The sequence below is a fragment of the Aotus nancymaae genome, unplaced genomic scaffold (assembly GCF_030222135.1).
Source record: "Aotus nancymaae isolate 86718 unplaced genomic scaffold, 86718_ANA_hifiasm-v0.15.2.pri h1tg000053l, whole genome shotgun sequence".
Classification (NCBI taxonomy): Eukaryota; Metazoa; Chordata; class Mammalia; order Primates; family Aotidae; genus Aotus; species Aotus nancymaae.
In genome coordinates this window covers 9,096,954-9,112,703 of record NW_026988467.1, presented here as the reverse complement: position 1 = coordinate 9,112,703, position 15,750 = coordinate 9,096,954, and the positions used below count along the sequence as shown (strand labels likewise).

At 46.9% G+C, this 15,750-nt stretch overlaps 2 non-coding genes across 2 annotated transcripts; one reads left to right on the top strand and one right to left on the bottom strand.

Moving 5' to 3' along the window:
- The first annotated feature begins 6,778 nt into the window (after nucleotides 1-6,778).
- Nucleotides 6,779-6,890, top strand: LOC135269605 (U5 spliceosomal RNA). Its single transcript, XR_010337855.1, has one exon. It is a non-coding gene; the product is annotated as a U5 spliceosomal RNA (small nuclear RNA).
- Nucleotides 6,891-8,302: 1,412 nt separating this feature from the next.
- LOC135269602 (U5 spliceosomal RNA) lies at nucleotides 8,303-8,420 on the bottom strand. Its single transcript, XR_010337852.1, has one exon. It is a non-coding gene; the product is annotated as a U5 spliceosomal RNA (small nuclear RNA).
- Nucleotides 8,421-15,750: the final 7,330 nt, after the last annotated feature.

Here is a 15,750-nt window from a genome sequence, read left to right as displayed (position 1 = left end):
GCAGGCTTGCTCGGAGTCCCCACACAGTTCCATTTCTCCCCATGGTGTGTGTCTGATGGCTTCTGTGGCATGGCTCAGTGTCTGCAGAGCCTCCAGTTGGCCACCGTGGTGGAGAGGAGATGCTGGCGGTCCGCAGTGGAGCGAGCCAGGCACCTACCCTGGTGGGTCCCATCTGCATGGTCCAGTGGAGGCTGGCTGCAGAAAGAGCCTTTTTCTTTTTTTTTTTTCTAAAGACGGGGTTTCACCATGTTGGTCAGGCTGGTCTTGAACTCCTGACCTCAGGTGATCCGCCCACCTTGGCCTCCAAAGTGCTTGGATTACAGGCATGAGCCATGATGCCCGGCCTACAAAGAGCCTTTTTCAAGTTGCTTTTTCGGGGCCTGAAATCTGGTGTGAAAAATGTAATTGTGTGCTATCTGAAACTTCCCAACAGCCAAAACATTGGTTCAAAAATGTGTTGACTCCCTGAAAATCTACCTGCACCCCATATCTCTGCCCCATCTCACATCCTTGCAGTCACCTTTTTTTTTTTTGAGATGGAGTCTCGTTCTGTTGCCCAGGCTGGGGTGCAGTAGGGCAATCTCAGCTCACTGCAATCTCTTCCTCCCAGGTTCAAGCGATTCTCCTGCCTCACTCAGCCTCCCGAGCAGCTGGGATTACAGGCATGAGAGAGATGCCACCACACCCGGCTAATTTTTGTATTTTTGGAAGAGACGGGGTTTTACCATGCTGGCCAGGCTGGTCTGGAACTCCACACCTCAGGTGATCTGCCTGCCTCTGCCTCCCAAAGTGCTGGGATTACAGGTGTGAGCCACCGTGCCCAGCCACTCTCAGCTACCTTGACTCCTGCCATTTGGGCAGCAGCCAGCTCTGCATGGGTGTGAGCATCCTGGCAGCACCAGCGTCAGCCACTCTCTGTCATCTTTTGGAAGCTGTGAGGCACTTGGGCATATGTCGCCTTAAAGCATGTGAATGGTAACACTGCTTGGGGTCACCCTTCAAACTGTTCACCCGTGAACAATTCTGAGGCACATCTTATTCTGCTGCTCAGAAGGTACTATGGTTTGGATATGGCTTGTTGAAATGTGGTCCTCAGTGTGGCAGTGTTGGGAGGTTGGGCTTGGTGGGAGGTGTTCGGGTCAGGAGGGTGGATCCCTCTTGAATGGCCTGGTCCCCTCTCAGGAGTGAGTTGAGTTCTTCCTCTTGTGGGAATGGATTAGTTCCCAAGAGAGCAGGTTGTTATAAAACCAGGAAGCCCCTCGGGTTTTGCCTCTTCTCTCGTGTCTGCTCCCCTTCAACCTTCTCCACCATGCTATGAGGCCGCAAAGAAGCCAGGCAGATGCTGGCACCATGCCTTCAAACTTCGCAGCCCACAGAACCGTGAGCTAAATAAACTTCTTTTCTTTATAAATTACCCAGCCCCCCAGGTATTCTGTTACAGCAACATGCCATGAACTAAAGCAGAAGATCCCCATAGGATCCAGCCCCAGGTAGGAGACCCAGGCTAAGACACTACCCAAGAGGCCTATGGCTCCTCTGGAGGACTTCTCCAGGAGGAAGTGGGATTCTCTGTGGGCATTGACATGGGCTGAATTGTGTCCCCTTCTCAAATTTCTTTCCTTTTTTTTTTTTTTTTTTTTGAGATGTAGTCTCTGTTTCCCAGGCTGGAGTGCAGTGGCACGATCTCAGCTTACTGCAAACTCTGCCTCCCAGGTTCAAGCGATTCTACTGCCTCAGCCTCCTGAGTAGGTGGGATTACAGGCATATGCCACCATACCTGCCTAATTTTCATATTTTTAGTAGAGATAGGGTTTCATCATGTTGGTCAGCCTGGTCTCGAACTCCTGATCTCGTGATCCGCCTGCCTTAGTCTCCCAAAGTACTGGAATTACAGGCGTGAGCTACATTTCTATGTTGAAATCATTTTTTTGAGACAGGGTCTCACTCTGTCACCCAGGCTGGAGTGCAGTGATGTGAACATGGCTCACTACAGCCTCCCTCTCCTGGGCTCAGGCAATCCTCCTGTCTCAGCCTCCTAAGTAGCTGCTCGGACTACAGGTGTGCACTATACACCTGGCCAGTTTTTGTGTTTTTTGTAGAGATGGGGTTTTGCCAGGTTGCCCAGGCTGGTTTCAAACCCCTGAGCTCAAGTGATCCACCTGCCTCAGTCTCCCAGAGTGCTGGGATTACAGGCGTGAGCCACCGTGCCCTGCCCCTGTGTTGATGTCCTAACTTCCAATCTGATAGAATCAGGAGGTGGGGCTTTTGGGGGGTTCTTAGGTCATGAGGATAGAGCCCTCATGAATGGGATTAGTGCCCTTCTAAGGGGGACCCCAGAGAGCTGCCTCACCCTCTTTCTGCCATGTGAGAATGCAATGAGAAGACAGCAGTCTGCAACTGGAAAGAGGGGCCCCACTAGAACTCAACCATGCTGGCACCCTGATTTCAGACTTCAGCCTCCAGAACTGTGAGAAATCAATTTCTGCTGTTTTGAAGCTGCCCGGTCTATAGTATATTGTTAGAGCAGCCAGAACTAAGACAGGCATATTCTTCTAGAGGAGAAATGGAACTTTCTCCAGGTGATAACAAACCAAGAATACAGAGAGTCAAAGGACCATGGATAAGGCTTTTTTATTTTTATTTTTTAAGACAAGTTCTCGCTCTGTCACCCAGGCTGGAGTGCAGTGGTGCAATCACAGCTCACTGCAGCCTCAACTTCATGGGCTCAAGCAATCCTCCCTCCTCAGCCTCCTGAGTAGTTGGGACTATAGGCACACGCTACCACACCTGGTTAATTTTTTTGTGTATTTTGTAGAGACGAGAGTTCACCAGGCTGGTCTCAAACTCCTGAGCTCAAGCAAGCCGCCCATCTCAGCCTCCCAAAGTGCTGGGATCACAGGCATGAGCTAATGTGCCTGGCCAAATAAATCTTAGGCTATTTCTGATGCAGGAGTAACCAGCTTCTGGCCGGGCGCAGTGGCTCACACCTATAATCCCAGCACTTTGGGAGACTTGAGGCAGGAGGACCAGCCTCAGTGATACAGTGAGGCCTTGTCTCTACAGAAAATTTTATAAATTAGTTGAGCACGGTGGTGGCGTGCACCTGTGATTCCAGTTACTTGGGAGGCTAAGGTGGGAGGATCACTTGGGCCCAGGAGGCAGAGGTTGCAGTGAGCCAAGATTGTACCACTGTACTCCACTATGTGACAGAGTGAGATCCTATTTCAAAAAAAAAAACCCCGCAAAACCAAAAACTGGTTAAACAAAAAGAAGAGTATTGGTTCACATAACAGTGTAGCTTAGTTGGAGCTTCAGGAACAGTTTGATCCAGGAGTAAGTGACTTATGGATGTATTAGTATCTCTTAGCTCTGTTTCCCATAGATTGGCTTCCATCCTCAGTCTGGCTACCCTTATGGTAACAAAAATGGCCACAGTTATCACAAGCTTGATGCCCTCCTAGCATTAAACTCAGTGGCACCCAAGTCCTGGTGTTCCTACCCAAAAAGCTGAGACTCACCTCTGCACAGCACAGCCCTGAGTCAATCACTGTAGCCAGGGTGAAGGGGATATGCTAATTAGGGTAGGCTGATCAGGCCATCTCAGAGCTGGGGTAGCGTCAGCCTCCAACCACTGAGCAGACACTAATGGGAGAGGAGGAGCTTCCCAGAGGAACTTGTGGGTACTCTTATCACGGATGAGGGAGAACAGGTGCTTGGCAGCACAGTACAGACCTCCAGGGTTCCTGCAAGGTGAGTGTCAGTCCTGTTTTCCAGATGGGGAAAGTGAGGCTCCCAGATGACAAGTCATTAAGCCAAAGTCATAATCTGTGGAGTCAGGGAGGCGTCCCCAAGTCTGTCCAGCTCCAAAACTAGATGCTCCCACTATTAGCCCAAGTGATGGCAGACATATTTTGGAAATAGCCAGCTGCCTATGTTTCCAGAAGCAGCATCAATGCCTGCCAGGCTGGGAGGTTTGTCCTTTTCATCCGAAGAATCTCTGGGCAAGGCAGGCTTGAGAAGCCTCTGAAGGACAGGTGGGACACTGGCGGACAGCACTTACTTCCAGGCTCATTAACCTGGTGTGGGGAGCTCAGCCCTGGCGTGAGACTGCATCCTCTCCAGGACTTTTTTTTTTTCTTGATACGGAGTCTCACTCTGTTGCCCAGGCTGGAGTGCAGTGGTGCAATCTTGGCTCACTGCAACACTGCAACTTCCACCTCCCAGGTTCAAGTGATTCTCCTGTCTCAGCCTCCCAAGTAGCTGGGACTACAGGTGGGCACCACCATGCCTGGCTAATTTTTGTATTTTTAGTAGAGATGGGGTTTCACTATGTTGGCCAGACTGGAGGAATCTTTTTTAGAACACAAAGGGGAACAACATAGGCATACCTCAGTGAATGCAGCCTGCAGGAGAGACAGAAAGATGAGAAACGATGATGATACTGTAGTCAGGGTGTGGGACTATGGGGCTGGGACATCTAACCTCCCCTTGAAAGTCAGAGAGGGCTTCCTGGAGGAAGGTGAAGCCTCCAATTCGGAACCTGAAGGATGATGGGAGTCAGCCAGGCTAAGCAGTGGAGAGCCTAAGTGAATGAATGCACAGAGGTGGGTGGGCGTAAGGAAGCCAGGGAGCCTTTATTTTGAGATAGGGTCTCTCTCTGTTTCCCAGGCTGGAGTGCAGTGGTGCAATCATGGCTCACTGCAGCCTCCACCTCTTGGGCTCAAGTGATCCTCCCACCTCAGCCTCCTGAGTAGCTGAGACCACAAGTGCATGCCACCACACCCAGCTAATTTTTAAAAAATGTTCTGTAGAGATGGGGCCTCACCATGTTGCCCAGGCTGGCCTCAGACTCCTGGGCTCAAGAGATCTTCCCGCCTCAGCCTCCCAAAGTGTTGGATTACAAGTGTGAGCCACTGTGCCCACCCAATAATTGGGTTTCTTTGTCCACGTCACTGACCTCTTAGGACAAATGGTGGGCTCTGGCCTTAATTCATAGCAACAATGACATTAGAGATCATCATTCCTCCTATGGACGTATGCTTTCTTCTCCCTGATTACTGTCATAATTTTAGGCAATCTACAGCTTCCCTGAAAACCAAAGAACGATTTGTCACTATGTTTTATGAAGTACAAACTGAGCCCCAGTGATAAAGAGTGACTTGCTAAAGGTCAAAGAGAGGTCACTCATGGAAATCATTACCTCTGCTAACACCTTGTGATGATTAATATGAGGTGTCAACTTGGCCAAGCGCGGTGGCTCACGTCTGTAATCCCAGCACTTTGGGAGGCTGAGGCAGGTGGATCACCTGAGGTGAGGAGTTTGAGACCAACCTGGCCAACATGGTGAAACCCCATCTCTACTAAAAATACAAAAAATTAGCCAGGCATGGTGGTGGGTGCCTGTAATCCCAGCTACTTGGGAGGCTGAGGCAGGAGAATCACTTGAACCTGGGAGACTGAGGTTGCAGGGAGCTGAGATCATGCCATTGCACTCCAGCCTGGGCAACAAGAGTGAAACTCCATCTCAGAAAAAAAAAAGTGTCAACTTGATTGCTTTGAAGGGCACAAAGTATTGTTTCGGGGTGTATCTGGGTGTTGCCAGAAGAGTTTAACATTTGAGTCAGTGGACTGGGACCGGAAGACCCCCCCCTGCAATCGGCTGCCAGCACAGCTGGAAAAAGCAGGCAGAAGATGATGGAAGAAGCCGACTTCCTGAGGCCCCGGACTTCATCTTTCTCCGGTTCTGGACGCTTCCTGCCCTTGAACATCAGACTCCCAAGTTCTTCGGCTTTTGGACTCTTGGGCTTACACCGGTGCTTTGCTGGGGGCTCTCACGCCTTGGCCACAGACTGCAGGCTGCACTGGCGGCTTCCCTACTTTTGAGGTTTTGGGACTGGGACTGAGCACCACTGGTTTCCTTGCTCCTCAACTTGCAGACCGCCTAGATCATGGGACTTCACCTTGTGATTGTGTGTCAATTCTCCTTAATAAACTTCCTTTCACATATACGTAGACCCCATTAGTCTGTCCCTCTAGAGAACCCTGACTAACACACACACGGAGGGGAAGCTCTGAAAACCCGGGCCAGGGATCAGCGTGACTGCTCCGTGGCTGTCCCGGGAGACGGCAGCATGGGGCAGGTGAGCTCGTGAGAAAGGCTGGGGCTTCTCTCAGAATAAAAGCTTGGAAAGAGGCAACTACACCGCATTCCCAGGGGCCGGGCGCAGTGGCGCACGCCTGTAATCCCAGCTGCCTGGGAGGCTGAGGCAGGAGAATCGCTTGAACCCGGAAGGCGGGGGTTGCAATGAGCCGGGATCGCACCACTGCACTCCAGCCTGGGAGGTAAGAGCGAGACTCCACCACAAAACAAACAAAACCTTTTTCTTGTTATGTAACCCATAAAATACATACACATACTATGTGCCCACAAACATTAAAAATCCAACATTTAAGACAAAACAAAAACAACAGAAAACCTTTTTCTGAGGAGTCTCTAGGCTTCACAAGTTGGCCCAAACTGTAGCTTGAGCGCGGAGACTTTATTTGCATACCCACAATGCATTGCACACAAAATAATTTTCGTCTTTAAAATACTTTCCCCTTTTTCCTTTAACCTTCTTTCCTGAAATCGAAATTGCTATTCCAGAATTGACTGAAGAAAAGGAAATCGTCTGAAGAAAAAGGCAGAAGTCAATATCTCTTTTGGACGGAAAGAAAGTTACCATTACCCTGTTAGGAGTAGCAATTATCTGAGAACTGAGTGCCGACTTATATCATCGTGTTGTGGTTTCTCTTCAAAACGTATACATCTTTCGCTTTTTAATAAGGATTTTCGTGGAGAGGAACGACTGTGAGTCTAATTTTTTGAAGCTTTGCATTTGAGCAGGGCTCATTTTAGGATCTTAAAAATAGACGTGTGAGAGCCATCCCTGGGAGAGTCGGTAAACGAAACACAATTACAAGGTAACAGCGAACTCTCATATTCCTAAAGAAAATGTACATCTCTAGCGTTTTGGGACCTCAGCTGGCAGGTTCTTGGGGCTTGGAGGAAAAGGAAAATTACTCTCCTCCAGGTTTGAATGGGGTTTGGAGCCACTGGAACAGGGCTGAACTGTGGGCAACTGCCTCAGGAGCTGAGCTTGCGGGTAAGGGTTTTTTTGTGTTTTGCTTTTTTGAGACAGTATCGCTCTGGAGTGCAGTGGCGCGATCTCTGCTCACTGCAACCTTCGCCTTCCTGGGGTCCAAACGATTCTCTTGCATCAGCCTCCCAAGTAGCTGGGATTACGGGCGTGAAGCCACTACTCCAGGCTAATTTGTATTTTTAGTAGAGACGGGGTTTCACCATATTGGCCAGGTCGGTCTCGAACTCCTGACCTCAGGTGATCCAACCGCCTCGGCTTCCCAAAGTGCTGGGGTTACAGGCGTGAGCCACCGAGCCCGGCCTTGGGTCAGAATATTTAGCGACGGATTTCCTCCCTCCTTTACCGGGGCAGAGACCCTGCTAGTTTTCCTATCCCGGTAATCAACCTCTCTCTCCTGGAATCTCCCAGCATTAGCGGGGCTCAAAGCTACCTGGAGGCATGACTACGTTTCCCAGTCTCCCTTGCGGTCGAGACCTAGCCAGCTGGAGAGTGGTCGGAAAATTAACTTCGTCTTGAGTTTAACCGGTTGGGTCTGGGGAGGACGAGCTGCGCGCCTGGTACCGCTCCTCCAGGTGGGGCTAACTGGGTGGGCAGAAGCACCCTCGGGGCAGCCTTCTTCGATTCTACACGAAGAAGCCGGCTGGAGCAGCGGGGGAGCTCACCCTGAGTCCCTGCTTTGATGGGATAGTCCAGCTGTCCCCAACCTTTCTGGCACAAGGGACCTCCAGTTCGTGGAAAATTTTTACAAGGGTGGGGGAAGGTTGGTGGAGGATGTGGACTATTTCAGGCTAAAACTGTCCACCTCAAATCATCAGGAATTAGATTTTCATAAGGAGCGCGCACCTAAATCTCTCGCATGCGCAGTTCACAATAGGGAAAATCTGATGTCCCGCTGACATGACAGGAGGTGGAACTCCGGCGGTACTGGGGATCAGAAGTTGGGGGTTAGGAAACCCCAGATAGTCAACCGACAGGTCAGACCTACTCCACAGAAAACGCAGTAACGACCATGCGTTTTTATTAACGCAGCTCTTTAGAAAAGTCACCACACATACACCCCAGCGAAAACAAAAATTTCAAGAGAAAAACCTATTAATATGCATTGCCATATCTTCCTCTACATTATATTAAACGAAGTCTGCTTTTAAACCACTGAAATAAGCCTTGCTAAAAAGCAAAGCCTCAAAAAATTAATTTAAAACTCAGAGTTGTTCCTCTCCACGGAAATCTTTAGTAAAAGGCGAAAGATTTATACGATCTGAAGAGAAACCAGAGTATGATTTCAGTGTCTCGGCTCTCAGTTCTGAGGTAACGACTACTCCTAATAGGCTAATGGTAATATTCTTTCCGTCCAAAAGAGATATTGCCTTCTGCCTTTTTCTTCAGACAATTCTGGAACAGCAATCTCGGTTTCAGGAAAGATAGGTTAAAGGAAAAAGGGGAAAGTAATTTTAAAGACGAAAATTATTTTGTGTGCAATGCATTGTGGGTATGCAAATAAAGTCTCAGCAGTCACGCTTCGGTTTCCGGAAATACCTTAAATGGTTCATGCATTTTAGCGCTGCGCCTGAGGCCACCACCAAGGGGCAGAGCGGAGCTTGGTCCTAGAAGAAAAAGTGACTTTATCTGCTGTATTTATAGTGGGCGAGCTATTAGGTCGGTGCAAAAGTAATTGCAGTTTTTTCAATTTAATTGCACAATTAACCTAATAAATAAACAATTCTTTTGAACTTAAAAAAAAAGTTAAAAAGAAAATTATCTTGGCTGGATTCTGGCTCACCCTTGTAATCCCAGCACGTTGGGAGGCTGAGGCGGGCTGATCGCCTGAACTAAGGGGTTTGAGACCAGTCTGGGCAACATACCGAGATCCTGCCTAAAAAAATATATGTATATATATATTGCACTTCTAGCCACTCCAGACCTACTGAAGCCCTGGGGATTGGGCCCAGCCACACTGGCTCTGAACTCATCCTCCACATGATTCCAATGGAGGCTACACTGAGAACTTCTGTTGGGGAACTGTTCTGGTTGAAATATGGAGAGCAAGAAGTTTGGGAGACACATTAATGGCTGAGCAGGGGAAGGCCTGGGAAAGGCTGTGGTGTTAGGAAAAAAGGCCAGGCGAGGCCCCTCGGGGATGGTTGCATATAAGGAGGGGCAGTACAGGAGCCTGTGAAAGAGATTAGGGAAATTCAGGGAGGCAGGAGGAAAATCTGGACTGGGGACCACACAGAAAAGGGCAGAGAAGTTTCCTGGCCGGGGGTGGTGGCTCACGCCTGTAATCCCAGCACTTTGGGAGAGAGGAAGGAAACAGTAGGTGGGGAGCTGCAGGAGATGGGGGTGGGGCGGGAGGGGCAGGAGATGATGGGAGGGGCAGTAGCGGTGCAGGTGCCTCCCTGCAGTGATGTGGTCCATGGAGCCCAGCACCACCCCATCCCGCGCCCCATTCTCTCACTCCCCTGCAGCCCCCTCCTTTGCTGGCCACTCTTTCCCTCCGTCTTCTCACCTCGGAAGAACCCAGGCCCCTGACTTTCCAGCCTCTGCCCTGCAGCAGCTGGACTGCTGGAAAAATCTCACAGCAAGGTGAGATTCTTCTCACCTCGGAAGAACCCAGGCCCCTGACTTTCCAGCCTCTGCCCTGCAGCAGCTGGACTGCTGGAAAAATCTCACACCTCCACTTCACCTGTTTCTCTGATTGGCTCTATATCCCGCCCCACTAAGATGTCCCTTCTAGGCTGAGCGTGGTGGCTCAGTCCTGTAATCCTAGCACTTTGGGAGGCTGAGGCAGGCAGATCACTTGAGGTCAGGAGTTTGAGACCAGCCTGGACAACATGGCAAAACCCTGTCTCTACTAAAAATACAAAAATTAGCTGGGCATGGTGGTGTGTGGTGGTGGGTGTCTGTAATCCCAGCTACTCAGGAGGCTGAGGAATGAGAATTACTTGAACCCAGGAGGCGGAGGTTGCAGCGAGCAAGATCGCACCATTGCACTCCAGCCTGGGTGACAAGAGCAAAACTCCATCTCAAAAAAAACCACACAAACAACTTCTTCTTTTTTTTGTATTTTTACTTTTGTGCAGAAATTCTTAGTTTTTATTTTTCATTTTACTTCAAGTTCCAGGACACATATGCAGAACATGGAGGTTTGTTACAGAGGTATAGGTGTGCCATGGTGGTTTGCTATCAACCCATCATCTAGGTTTTAAGCCCTGCAAACATTAGCTATTTGTCCTGATGCTCTCCCTCCCCTTTTCCCCCACCATTCAACAGGCCCTGGTACATAATGTTCCCCTCCCTGTGTCTATGCCTTCTCATTGTTCAACTCCCACTTATGAATGAGAACATGCGGTGTTTGGTTTTCTGTCCTTGTGTTAGTTTGCTGAGGATGATGGCTTCCAGCTTTATCCATATATCTGCAAAGAACGTGATCTTATTCCTTTTTATGGCTGTATAGTATTCCATGGTGTATATGTACTACATTTTCTTTATCCTGTCTATCATTGATGGACATTTGGGTTGGTTCCATGTCTTTGGTATTGTAAATAGTGCTGGAATAAACATACGTCTGCATATGTCTTTATAGTAGAATGATTTATATTCCTTTGGGTATAGAGCCTGTAATGGGATTGCTGGGTCAAATGGTATTTCTGGTTCTAGATCTTTGAGGAATTGCCATACTGTCTTCCACAGTGGTTGAACTAATTTACATTTTCACCAACAGTGTAAAAGCATTCTTATTTCTCCATAGCCTCGCCAGCATCTATGTTTCCTGACATTTTAATAATTGCCATTCTGACTGGCACGTGATGGTATCTCATTGTGGTTTTGATTTGCAGTTCTCTAATGATCAGCGATGTTGAGCTTTTCTTCATATGTTCTTTGGCTGCGTAAATATCTTCTTTTGAGAAGTATCTGTTCATATCCTCTGCCTACTTTTTGATGGGGTTGTTTTTTTCTCTAAGTTTCTTATAGATGCTGGATATCAGATCTTTGTTGGATGCCTGGTTTGCAAACTCTTTGTCATATTCTGTAGGTTGTCTGTTCACTCTCATGATAGTTTCTTTTGTTGTACAGAAGCTTTTTATCTTAATTAGATCCCATTTGTCAATTTTAGCTTTTTTTGCAATTGCTTTTGGTGTTTTCATCATGAAATCTTTGCCCATACCTATGTCCTGAATGGTATTGCCTAGGTTTTCTTATAGAGTTTTTATGGTTTTAGGTTTTACGTTTAAGTCTTTAATCCATCTTGAGTTAATTTTTTTTTTTTTGTGAGAGAAAGAAAGAAAGAGAAAGAAAAAGGGGGAGAGAGAACAGGATTCTTGCTCTATTGCCTGGGCTGGAATGCAATCTAAAAATAGGTATTAAAAACCTCTTTTATGCCGATAATTGTGCTTAACAACGGAGACAGGAAGGAATAAGGGAAGAAAGTAACAAACAAACAGCCAACCAATATTTCATTTAAGTCTGTGAAATGCTATGCAAATGCTGAAGAGTGATTTACTTCCAATTATGTGGTCACTTTCAAAATAGGTGTAATATGATACTGAGAAAAATGTGTGTTCCGTGGACCTAGGGTGGAGAATTCTATAAATATTCACTAAGTTTACTTATTCCAGCTCTAAGTTCAAATCATAGATGTCCCTATTAATTTTCTGTGTCATTGATCCATCGAATATTAACAATGTGGTGTCTAAATCTCCTGCTATTATTGTGCGGGAGTCCAGGTCTCATTGTCAGTCATCAAGAACTTGTCTTATGTATCTGGGTGCTCCTGTATTGGGTGCATATATATTTATAATCATTAACTCCTGTTGTTGCATTGATCCTTTTACCATTATGTAATGTCCTTCTTTGTTTCTTTTAGACTTTGTTACTATTAAAGTCTATTTTGTGAGAGACGAAAGTTACAACTCCTGTTTGGTTTTTTTTGCTCTCGATTTAATTGGTGAATCTTCCTCCAACTCTTTGTTTTAGGTCTTTGTATGTCGTTGCTTGGGAAATAGATCTGGATACAGCGTACCGATGGGTTTTGACTTTTTATTCAATTGGTCTGTCTGTGTCTTTGATTGGGGCATTTAATCCGTTTAAATTTAGAATTAATATTAATGTTTGTGAGTTCAATATTGTCATTTAATGCTAGCTGGCTATTTTGCCCATTAGTTGATGTAGATTCCTCATTATAGAGATACTCTTTACGTTTTGGTAAGTTTTTGGGATGACTGATACTGGTTGTTCCTTTCTGTTTGTAGTGAAACAACTTCTTTTAACCCTTCTCTCTCCTCAGCTTCCTCCTCCGCAACTCACTGTCAGTCCATGGCATCCCAGGGTCTTCCTTGAGAAACCAGACGCCCTCATCTTCCCTGCCCCAGCTCTGCCTCCTCCCATGAGCGGCCCTCTTCTTAGACTTTGGAACCCCAACTCCACAAAGCAGCACCCTCCATGTCCCTCCCACCGTAGTCTGAATATTGTGGCCCCTCATACATCCACAGGCTGGAATTTAAGCTCCAAGGTGATGGTATTGATAGGTGGGGCGTCTGGGAGGTGATTGGGTCATGGATGGGATCAGTGTCCTTATGAAAGGGTTTGAGGGAGCGAGTTTGTCCGTTTCACCCTTACCATAATGTGAGGACACAGGGAGGGTGCCATGTGTGAGAAACAGGCCTTCATTAGACAGCAAATCAGCTGCTGCCTTGATCTTGGACTTCCCAGCCTCCAGAACTGTGAGCAATAAATACATTTCTGTTGTTTATACATTATCCAGTTTAAGGTATTTTGTTATAGCTCCTGAACTAGGACACCCCCCTACTGGCTCATCTTCTAGACAGATAAATAGGCTTCTTCATCTCCTGACCTGAGAGGGGTGAAGGGGGAAGGGGGGAAGGAAGAAAGACTCCCTAGACCTCATCACCATCAGCCACAAAGCACTTTTACTTTATGTTTCTATTTTAGAAAAAAATCTGATGGCAATCTCTTTATGAAAAAGGGCCTGGCGAGGTAGCTCAGTTCTGTAATCCCAGCACTTTGGGAGGCCGAGGTGGGCGGATCACCTGAGGTCAGGAGTTTGAGACCTGTCTGGCCAACGTGGTGAAACCCTGTCTGTACTAAAAACACAAAAATTAGCTGGGCGTGGTGATGGGCACCTATAGTCCCAGCTGCTTGGGAGAATCACTTGAAGCCAGGAGGTGGAGGTTGCAATGAGCCGAGATCGTGCCACTGCACTCCAGCCTGGACGACACAGTGAGACTCTGTCTCAAAAAAATAAAATAAAATAAAAAAAAATTTGCAGGCCAGGCGCGGTGGCTCACGCCTGTAATCCCAGCTCTTTGGGAGGCCGAGGTGGGCGGATCACGAGGTCAAGAGATTGAGACCATCCTGGCCAACATGGTGAAACCCCGTCTCTACTAAAAATACAAAAAATAGCTGGGCATGGTGGCACGTGCTTGTGGTCCCAGCTACTCGGGAGGCTGAGGCGGAAGAATCGCTTGAACCCAGGAGGTGGAGTTTGCAGTGAGCCGAGATTGTGCCACCGCACTCCAGCCTGGCGACAGCCCAACTCCATCTCAAAAAAAAAAAATTTGCAAGCAGGGACTTAAACAGATTTTTCTACATGAGTGTTCATAGCAGCATTGTTCATAACAGCCCAAAGATGACAACAACCCTGGCGTCTATCAACCGATGAGTGAATAAACAAAATATGTGTTTTTCCATTTATCCATACAATGGAATACTATTCAGCCTTAAAAAGGAGATAATTTCTGGTACATGCTACATTGTAGATGAACTTTGAGGATGTATGTTAAATGAAATAAGCCAATCACAAAAATGCATAGATTATGTGATTGCACTCAGGTGAAATATCTAGAATGGGGGCAATAGGAGTTATTGGGTAATGCATAGAGTTTCTGTTTGGAGTCATGAAAAATTTTGGAAATGGATGACATTGATGGTATTACAACATTGTGAATGTTTTTAATTTTTAATTTTATTTTTATTTTTTAGATATGAAGTCTTGGCCTCCCAAAGTGCTATGTTTACAGGCGTGAGCCATCATACCTGGCCTGAAACTTCTACTTTTAAAAGTAGAGCTTCAATTCCAGCTCCATAGAGCATGGAACTGTGGAATCAGGGTTCTTGAATACAGTCTGAACTTCAGCCAAAGCCAGGGAGATTTGAAACCCAAGAGAAACTGCCGGTGAGTCCCACCAACTCTGATGAGGTCGGATGAGTGAAAGCTGTTCCTGTGGGTATCAAAGCTCAGAATGTTGGCAAAGCAGCATGGACTGTGGGAGGCTTGCCTCAGGGCCCATCTGTGGGTCACCAAAATGTCAACCTAAAATCATCAAAAGGGTTAGAATCTAATTTAAAGAATGTTTATTCGAGCACAAAATGTGAGGACGGACAACTTGGAAATACTGACTCCACAGGAATGGAGTCAGTGTTCCAAAGTAGACAGAGACAGAGGAGTTTTTACAGGATTATAGCATTTGCCCCTCCCCTCCCCTCCCCTTCTTGACGGGATCTCACTCCGTTGCCTGGGCTGGAGTGCAATGACTCCATCTCGGCTCACCGCAACCTCTGCCTCCCAGATTCTAGCAATTCTCCTGTCTCAGCCCCCTCCACCCAAAGTAGCTGGGATTACAGGTGTGCACCACCATGCCAGGCTAATTTTTGTATTTTTAGTAGAGATGGAGTTTCACCATGTTGACCAGGCTGGTCTTGAGCTCCTGACCTCAGATGATCCTCCTGCCTTGGCCTCCCAAAATCAAAGTGCTGGGATTATAGGTGTGAGCCACTGTGCCCAGCCTCTTTCTATTTTTTTTTTTTTTTTTTGGAGAAGGTTCTTGCTCTGTCACCCAGGCTGGAGTGCAGTGGTGTCATCACAGCTAACTGGAGCCTCAACTTCGCTAGCTTAGGTCATTCTCCCACCTCAGCCTCCTGAGTAGTCGAGACTACAGGCATATATGCCACCACACCGGCGAATTTTTTGCAGAGATGGGGTTTTTCCATGTTGCCCAGGCTGGTCTTGAACTCCTGGACTCAAGCCATCCCCTTGCCTCAGCCTCCCAAAGTGCTGGGATTACATGTATGAGCCACTATGCCGAGGCTTAAAAAAGTTAATGTAAATATATTTGGCATTTTAAAATTCTGTGTGTCAAAAATAAGCAAAAATGTAAGCATCCCACCAGAATAATACTTGTAATACACTAAAGGGTTAACAATTGTACTATATCAAAAGGCCTTACAAATTAATGAGATAAAGCTGAGTGGGGTGGCTCACGCTATAATCCCAGAACTTTGGGAGGCTGAGGACAGTGGATCACTCGAGCCCACGGGTTTGAGGCCAGCCTGGGCAACTTGGTGAAACGTCATATCTACAGAAAAAACAAAAACAAAAATGAAAAAGCGCTTAATGAGATAAATACTAAACTGTAATAGAAAATCATTGATAGGAGAGAGAAAAATTTTCCAGAAGAAATGTACATGTCTAATAAATATGTGGAAACATGTTTCGTCTTACTAGTAATCAAAGGACTCCAAATACAAGCAACTCTGAATGTCACATCCCATCTATTAAATTAGCAAATACTTTTAAAATATAAAATTCAGA